We start from the raw sequence: 9834 nt of genomic DNA, 5'->3' as shown, positions 1-9834 counted from the left end.
TAGGAGTTCTGTAATTTGCATACAAAGCTAGGCAGATCCGCTATCATATGATTAGGGGGAGTAATTAAAACTGATGTAACTCTAACACTTTCTTAAGTACCGATAATTAATATGTAATTATGCACTCATTTAAAGACAAGTTAGCACATCTGATAGAGGCAGACATGAAATGTAAGTCTGTGGTCCCAATTACTGTCATTACAAAAAGTCTGCTCCTCATTTCAAGGTATTAAAAAAAAAGAAGGATTCTCTGTGACGGCGAAAGATAAAACGTCTCAATTGTTTTCCTTCCCTTTTAATATTTTCATCGCACACCTTTTTTTGGGGGGGAATCACCGTCAGTACCGAAAGAGGGTGGGATGGCAGGCAATCATGTTACGTGCCCTACGGTTCACAAGGCCCTATTAAAACCACGGCCTCCAGTAACGTGAGGTCAAAAGGGCCCGTGACAACCTCTTTGCTTTCCTTCATCTTAGTCTCAGCGTGACGCAAGACCCAGGTATTTCAATCCACCAAACAACCCCTGCTGTGCCTCCTCTCATCTCTCATGTCTTCTAATTGTCCCTCCTGTTTCTCCCCCCCCCCCCTTATCCCGTGTTCAACCATACAAACGTTCCCTTTGATTCCACTAGTAGCACAACCAAGGAGAGGACAGGCGCTCTTTTCTTCTATCCTCCGAGGGGGAACAGAGGGAGTGAGGTACAGTAGATGCCCATCTCGAGTGGATCTGAGAGGCAGTGGGCATCAGAACGCCACCCCGTGGAGGGGCCAGCGAGCACTCAGTGGTGAGTGTGGCATGCACAGCGGCACAGTGGGTGTCCCGCTCCACAACCTCACAGCGCCGCATCCTCCTTCCCCCCCCCCCCCGCCCCCGTCTGTAAAACAAGAGAGCACCTTGGGCAGCTGCGTAACGCCTTCCCGCCATCGTTACAGCGACGCACCGCTGATCAGCAGCCGGCCTGACAACTCAATTCAGCTACCACCTGCTAGCTGTCAATCACAGAGGAGAGGGGTGCGGGATTGGGCGGGGGGGGTCCTGGGGCTATTGACGGAGCTGTCAGAGAAGGGATGAGACATGCCCGTCAAAGCTCTCACCCGCTACCTCTCTCTCTCTCTCTTCTCTTGATCACTCCATCTGTAGCCTGGCGTTCCCCCGTTATCCTTCATTATGCCGTCTCCACTTACTGCTAGGTGTGCACACGTCATAGTAGAAAAATTAACATTGCAACACCACCCCACTGACTGTTGACTGTGTGTTGTTCCTTAGCTTGTTTCTGATTCGTCCATAGATATGCCAGTGTCTTCCATTTCCTCTGCACCATGCTGTGGGGGTGAACGAGCGTCTCTCCCCACTCATTTACTATTACCATTTCCCTTTTCCCCACAAGCAGAGAAAGGCACAGGCAAAGGCACCCAACTCCATCACCAGCGCTTCTAATACCCGTTTAATAATGCAACGCTTCAAATCAGAACACCTGTTGCTAAGATGTGCTGATCCAAATATCAAGGGGATTAATTAAAAGTCAATTACATTCATTTGGTTTTTGAAGGGTGATTGGGTGAGATACAGAATGATTCTGTGAACACAGATAGCCCAGCCTCTTGATTTCAAATGCAGTTTTATTAGGGGTCCATTAGAACCCTGCTACTCGCCTGCTCTGTTGAGATGGCATTCTCTTCAAATTTAATGAGCATTTTAGTTTCATCTTTTAATGTGCATATCTCAGTGTTATGCATAATTGAAAAAATGCTAATAACTAAAATGTTTATTTCCATCTTCCTGTGTGTGATTTGTGTTTGGAACACAAATGGAATCAACCCAACCAAGCAGTTTAACCTTCTACACGGCTGAGGGCGAGAGGGTTTGTTTGTCCTAGAAAATAAACTATTCTCACACAGAGGATAATAGTGTGGCTGAATGACAGAGCGAACGAGGGGTAGAGGAGAGAGGGGGACAGATAGCAGCTCTATAGGAGTCAGTACAGTACCCACCCGGCCATTGTACTGTGGCTCCTGCTGTTTGGCTGGGAGGCAGTGTTCAAGGAGATCTTTGCCCTCTGTGAAACAGCCACAATGGAACGTTTGACCTGTGTGTATCATAGGGGAGGCAACACATTTGGCTGGCTGGTCCCACACCGCCACTCTAGGAGCAGGCCTCTGCCAGATCTATTCTCCACAGATTTGGAGTGGCGCTGGGCCCTGATGCTGAGGCCTCTCTCTCTCTCTCTTCCTCCCCTCTCCGTCTACTCTCACCCCTCTCTCCATCCCTTCCCTTCCGCACACTGACCTGATTTACCTCCCTGAGGAGAAGATCCAGCCTCCTTCTGCTGAGCAGACCCATCTCTCTCTCTCTCTCTCCCTCTCTCCCTCTCTCTCTCTCTCTCTCTCTCTCTCTCTCTCTCTCTCTCCTTCTCTCTCTCTCTCTCCCTCTCTCTCTCTGTCATTATCTCTTACTTTCATGTACATTCAAAAACACAGCCACACAGACTCCCATAGGCATGAGCCGTATAACTGTCATGCACCAGCGCCGTGCAAATAGGATGTTTGAGAACTGGGAATATTCTGTGGCATCTTTACAATGTGGGCTGTTTGCTATGCTGTTCACACTCCTCTATACCTTACACGTACTGGTTCCCATTTTTGCATTAACAGGTTGTGCCCAGGCTCACTGGCACGCTGGACGGTGGAGTTCACCCTCGCTTCAAGTCTCGTAGACGTTTAGACTTTCACAAATGTGCTGGTCTGAAGATACTGTAGGCCTTGACCTGGCACGCACAACTAAACATCCACACACACGCATACATGCATGATGCCCCTTACTGTGTTCCATTCAGTATTTATGTATCATGACATACAGTACATGGCATGTGTTGACCACTTCCTGTGAAGCCATGGCAGCTCCTTGGGCACAGTGGCCAGCATAACTGGAGGGGAGGGGGAAACACTTCCTCCGGGACCCACGTTATTTTTATTATCGCCGCCCATCAGAGGTCCTTGAGAAACATGTACTTCCAGCCCAGGCAATCATTCATCTGGAGCCTCACACAAGAACGAGGGGGCGGGGGGGGCTCTGTCTGAATACCGACAGATACCCTTCACCGGCGAGAGAAAGATGGACAGACAGACAGACACCCTTCACCAGCGAGAGGAAGACGGACAGACAGATACCCTTCACCAGCGAGAGATGGACAGGCAGATACCCTTCACCGGCGAGAGAAAGACGGACAGACAGACATAAAGGAAGAGATGATTAGCTGAGTGAACCTGTTCTGCCCTATGAATACCCATTCACACACAGGTCCAAGCTCCTCTTCTTCTAGTGTGAATGAGCGCTTTCATCCACTATGCTCCTTTAGGAATGGTTATATCCCATAAAGACACATTTGGTTCATTACCAGGCCTAAATATGAGTGACATTCCCAGTGTGACCTGTGTGAGGGTGTCTTTGTGTGCTTTACAGCAGACGGGCGGGTGGGTGTGGTGTGCAGTACCGGAGGTCAGGGGGATGGTTCATCTGATCTTGATAGTAGAGCATCCGTGTCACTGAGGAGAGACCACTTATTGTCATGACCCCCCCTCCCGTCCCGTCCCGTCTCCCACTCTCCCTCTCTCCATCCCTCCATCCCTCCATCGGGTCTTCTCTCTCCCTCTGATTGTCTCATCATTCCATCGGAGCAGCGCTCACACCTGACGGGCAGACAGGCCTCAGCCTCCCGCGGGCCGGATAATCAACATCCTGTCCGACCTGTCAATACCCTGCAGACGGAGGGAGCACAGACTCACACACACAGGACACACACACACACACACACACACATGACATGCTGTATGCAGAACCTTTGCAGGGGGGTGTCCTCACACGGATGTTGTCACTGAACACCCCGAACACACACGCGCACACACATAAACCTACAAACACACACACATACAGACAGACACACCTGGCATAAATCACCGGAGCCTGTCATGCCGTGCTCTTCGTTAAGCGGAATTAGTCTTTGAGCGGTTTCTCCTGATGAACGCCTCAGGTTTATTAATTACGCCTAATCATGATAAATGCTACAGCCGCCATCTCATCGCGCCGCCTGTCGCAGCATCAGGGTTCAACCAGGAGGGGAGGGACGGTGACAGAGCCATCCAGCCGATCCACGAGGGCAACCGGAGAAAATGACAGGCCCCACGGCCTAGCCAGAGCCAACCCTACAATCACTGTGCCATTCATTCCAATGACTCTTCTGAAGTGTTTGGAGTGTGTTAGGGAAATACAACGGTTGGGAGTTTTTCTTAACAGGTCATGACGATGCGGCACTCAATATTGAAAATATAAACAACAACAATTCTCTGGTGTCCCATCACCTTGTCTGTTGGTAATGAGGTATTACAGTGTTTTCCTCATTCATTTGACAGTGTTTACCTCGTTCATTTTACAGTGTTTACCTCGTTCATCTCAATTAGATCATCTCCATTGACTGTTGAATACAAAAGCATATTCACTGTCGAATAATATTGGCTCCTTGGCTAGTCCTCCTCAGGCAGTAAGGCGTTAAGCAGAACTCGCCTTTGTTCCAAAGTCACTGACATGATTGTTGTTCATAATTGTGGCCGTTGCCATTGGAAACAGGAGGGACGCTCACGTTTGCTCCTGAGTGCCCTAAAGCCTGGTCGTTAAAGTTGTTCTTCTTCACATCACCTGACTTGTGCCCACTCCCACTCTTTTTTCACTCTTTTTCTCTCACGTCTTCCCCCCAACTTTGCTCAATAACCTGTCAATGTCCCCCCCTACTCTGTACAACCATTCTCCCCATTTCCCTCTCTTCCAGGTTAGGTGTCATTACTTACGGCAGCATCCCAGGTCTGTGTGTGTGTGTGTGTGTGTGTGAGGGAGAAGCAGGTCCTTCACAACCACTGACCCTGAATCAGTTAAGGAAACAATGTGACAAGTGCTGTAATGAGAATAAATGAAACGATAGAGCATCATCATCCCTACAGCACGCAAGCCCCTGCTCCTCTCTCTCTCCCTCTCTTCTCTGTACTGGGGCTCCTCCCTGACTGGGTCTGGCTGTGAAAAATTACACCTAATTAGTGGTGTAGTAAGAACAGAGAAGAGGACAAATGTTGCAGGCTATAAGTGGCGCTGTCTATTATGAGAATTATATATTTATGAAAAAGGGGGGGGGGGGAATGAGAAAACAATGAGGTAATCAGGTGGGTTTCCGTGGCACCCAGGGAGATTCTGACATGTGACGGGACAGGTGATTCTCCACAGCTCCTTGTTATAATGAGACTTTTCATCACAGACATCAGCACCTCCCCTCTCTCTCTCTCTCTCTCTCTCTCTCTCTCTCTCTCTCTCTCTCTCTCTCTCTCTCTCCCTCTCTCACTCGCTCACTCCCCATTGTTCATTGCACTTTAACTAAGCAGAAGCAGTCATCTAATGAAAGAGATGGTTTTGGTGCCATTACACAGCGATTGTGTCACACCAGCACGTGACTGGCAGCTGTCTGTCCGTCCGTCCGTCCGTCCGTCCGTCCGTCCGTCCGTCTGTCTGTCCGTCCGTCCGTCCGTCTGTCCGTCCGTCTGTCTGCCTGTCTGTCTGTCTGTCTGTCTGTCTGTCTGTCTGTCTGTCTGTCTGCCTGCCTGTCTGTCTGTCTGTCTGTCTGTCCGTCTGTCCGTCCGTCTGTCTGTCTGTCTGTCTGTCTGTCAGGGCGCGGGAGCAGGGCTCCGGCTGACAGCATCAGGAAGAGGTTGTTCGTTTCTGACTCATGGAAAGGCTACGGACCATATTGGTTAAGTTGGAGCAAATGGTTCCAGAAAAGAAAGACTGGACGAGATACAGGTACAGTATGTGCTGTATGCTATTGTGGACTTGACTTCACTGCTGATGAGCCCATTGAAATCAGTCATTCCCAGCATAAAAGGATACTCAAGACAATGTAAACCAAGAAAGAACGTTGTTTGCTAGTACAGTATTGCTAATACAGAAGCCAGATTCATTGGCAACACATTAGGAACAGGGACCATGGGCACTTGGTTATGTCCAGTTGGGATGGAAGAGTTCATACAATATAGTACCCAACATTAATTACAGCGTGTATTCAGTGTTGTGTACAGCTTCTGCACCCCCATGTCTCCCAATACTGCAGGATATTGTTGTTGGATGAGTGAAATAAACATTTCATCCCCCCCCCACCCCCTCTCTCTCTCTCTCTCTCTCTCTCTCTCTCTCTCTCTCTCTCTCTCTCTCTTGCGCGCGCTCTCTCTCTCTGTCTTTGTGTCTGGTAATTAAAGCGTGAGCACGAGTCAGACTCCACTTCAGACTAGGAGTGTGCTGTGTTAATTAACCTCGCTTGTCCCCACGCGCAAACGGGGCCCACAACCACCATTATGCTTCTAATATGCCAAATTAGAAACTGATTTTGAACTGCCCGTGCCCTGAAGGGTGCTATTGATCCCTCCTCTCTTTCCCCCTATCTCTGCTGGTTGCTTTCATGCCTTCCCCACCGGCCGACGTCTCCAGCAGCACTAAAGTGCTATTGCCTAAATGAGTTATCCGATTGGTCCCTTTGATTAATGACGGGTCCCTCTGCTTCATTACACATGACAACAGGATCAGAATAGTACAACGTAGCCACCGCCGAAACCACACCAGTGACCCCCCCCCACCACCACACCCAACAATCCGTCTCTCACTCCTCCCCTTAATCATCCCCTCCTCCCCCAAGTTTATTTATAAAATGATTTAACCTATAGGGGTCATCATTCATATAGTGTGACGTTTTTTCCGATCGGGAGCTGTTGTAGAATGTCACAAATGCATAAGAAAACAAGGTAAACTAGATGTGCAAATCAATGGGTCGGGCTCTGGGGAATGTAAACAGCTACATCAACATGCAGGATTTGACCTTGTATTATAAGGTGTCACCCCACACTGTGGACACGAATATTTGAGCTGGAGCTGGACACATACACACGCGGGCGCGGGCGCAAGCTCGTAATATGGTGGCAGATTGTTGTCTTTCTGTCTATTTATACATTTATGGACAGGTGGCTCTCATCGCATTTGGCAGCATCAATATCTCCTTCTGTTTTCCACTTTCATGCTATTTTTTTTTTAGTACAATTATCTTCATCTTCCCAAAGGGGAAAACCTGTTCCACTTTGTTGTGGCGTTGGACAAAAGCTATCTGCAAAGTTAGCGGTTCTCACCGGGCTGTGTGCGTCTGTGGCTGAGTGAGTGTAATAACTATACAAAAGCTATCTGCAAAGTTAGCGGTTCTCACCGGGCTGTGTGCGTTTGTGGCTGAGTGAGTGTAATAACTATACAGAAGCTATCTGCAAAGTTAGCGGTTCTCACCGGGCTGTGTGCATCTGTGGCTGAGTGAGTGTAATAACTATACAAAAGCTATCTGCAAAGTTAGCGGTTCTCACCGGGCTGTGTGCATCTGTGGCTGAGTGAGTGTAATAACTATAGGTGGTGATATTGTACAAAGCCACACGTTTTGGTTTCCCTGATCACAGGAAGTTGTCAGTTAAATAATGACAGGAAGCTAATTTGTCATGATTGTGACTACTGGATGTTAGTTCAGTGATTGGCAACTAAATGCTATAAATGGATCAGTGGGAAGGTATTGTTTGTTTGGTTATTGTTGTGAGTCGCTACGCCATTTATATCTCAAACATCTTGTGGAAGTGGATGTTCCCAATAGTATTCACGCTTGATATTTCCACAAAGTAAAGGGAAGTCACAGCATGTAAACTATTAATTGTATAATTAAACCTAGGGACCTGCAACAAACACATACATAGGGCCATCTGTAATGGTCACAATACACACAATAATATCCTGCTCTATTAGGGAAAGGGAAAGGGGGAATGAATGCATTCAACTGAAATGTGTCTTCCGCATTTAGCTCAACCTCTCTGAATCAGAGAGGTGCGGAGGGCTGCCATAATTGACATCCACGTCTTCGGCACCCGGGGAACAGTGGGTTAGCTGCCTTGCTCAGGGGCAGAACAACAGACTTTTACCTTGTCAGCTCAGGGATTCGACCCAGCAACCTTATTAATGACACTAACAGAATATTCTGCTCTATTAATTACAGTAACAGAATTGTAATGAAAAAGGTGTAGATCCACATGCAGAGCGCGGCAGGTGTTTATTTTGGCAATGGTCATACACAGGTAGGCAAACAGGCAGGTGAATCAAAAGTAGGACTGAAGGCTATACCTGCTTCTCACAAACGAGCTAGGACAAGTCTTAGTAGAGTCAAAACGAACAATACCACACAAAGGCACAGACAGAATGAACTGAAATAAATAAGGAGCTGATGAGACCAGGTGAGTAACTAACACAGGTGAACTCAATGAACAAAACTGAAAGAGAGGGCTTGTTCAAGAACACAACAAAACACAAGGTGGACTAAGAAAATAAATACAGAACCTTACAAGAATATTCTGCTCTATTAATGACAGTAACGTAATATTCTGCTCTATTAATGAAAGTAACAGAATATTCTGCTCTATTAATGACAGTAACAGAATATTCTGCTCTATTAATGACAGTAACAGAATATGCTGCTCTATTAATGACAGTAACAGAATATTCTGCTCTATTAATGATGGTAACATAATATTCTGCTCTATTAATGACAGTAACAGAATATTCTGCTCTATTAATGACAGTAACAGAATATGCTGCTCTATTAATGACAGTAACAGAATATCCTGCTCCATTAATGACAGTAACAGAATATTCTGCTCTATTAATGACAGTAACATAATATTCTGCTCTATTAATGACAGTAACATAATATGCTGCTCTATTAATGACAGTAACAGAATATTCTGCTCTATTAATGACAGTAACTGAATATTCTGCTCTATTGATGACAGTAACAGAATATTCTGCTCTATTAATGACAGTAACAGAATATGCTGCTCTATTAATGACAGTAACAGAATATTCTGCTCTATTAATGACAGTAACTGAATATTCTGCTCTATTGATGACAGTAACAGAATATTCTGCTCTATTAATGACAGTAACAGAATATTCTGCTCTATTAATGACAGTAACAGACGGTATACCAATGATTCTTCTTCAGAACAAAGTAAAGAGGGTCACCCAGAATCCTCCAGAGAAGCAGGAAAGACCGAAAAAGGACAAAATGCTCATTGAAGACACCTCATATATGTTTCCGTCCAAGAGAGGAAACATGAAGTTGTTATCTTCAATAATGTTTACAAGTATATCGGGCTATATTCAAGTGAGTAAGGGAGGGCAGCCTTAGGGGGGCGTGGCAGCACTACTTTTCACTGGTGTCAGCACTACTTTTCACTGGTGTCGCTGCTCATCCTCTCCCTGACAACAACCAGTAGTTTTGTTTTTTAACCTAGTCTTCAAATCACGATGGACGAGGGGCCGGGCTCTTTAGATGTGTAGGTTACGTAGGCGCATGTATGTGTAGGGATAGGGGAGTAGTACAAGATGGGTCTTAAAAGAATGGTGTGCCCTGCCACAGCATAGAACAGCGTAAGAGTGAAGTATTATTGTTTCCTACTTAAAGGTGCGAGTATTTTTAAGGTATTACACAGAATATAGTTTGAGATGCCTAACGACACTCGTTGTGTGATGGGGGTTGTTTTGTAAGGTCAATATCTTACAAAATGGAGGAAGAAAACAGCAGAAAAAAAGCTAAACGTAAACAGTCTGAAACACACATGTACAGCACACAGACATACACACACTGGCTGTGTACAGCACACACACATAGGCCTACACAGATTGGAAGGAATCAAACAGGGCCCTGAAGGCCTGAAGGCCTGAATGGCGGA

Source organism: Oncorhynchus masou, chromosome 1, assembly GCF_036934945.1.
Source record: "Oncorhynchus masou masou isolate Uvic2021 chromosome 1, UVic_Omas_1.1, whole genome shotgun sequence".
NCBI classification, from domain to species: Eukaryota; Metazoa; Chordata; class Actinopteri; order Salmoniformes; family Salmonidae; genus Oncorhynchus; species Oncorhynchus masou.
This window is presented reverse-complemented; position numbering follows the sequence as displayed.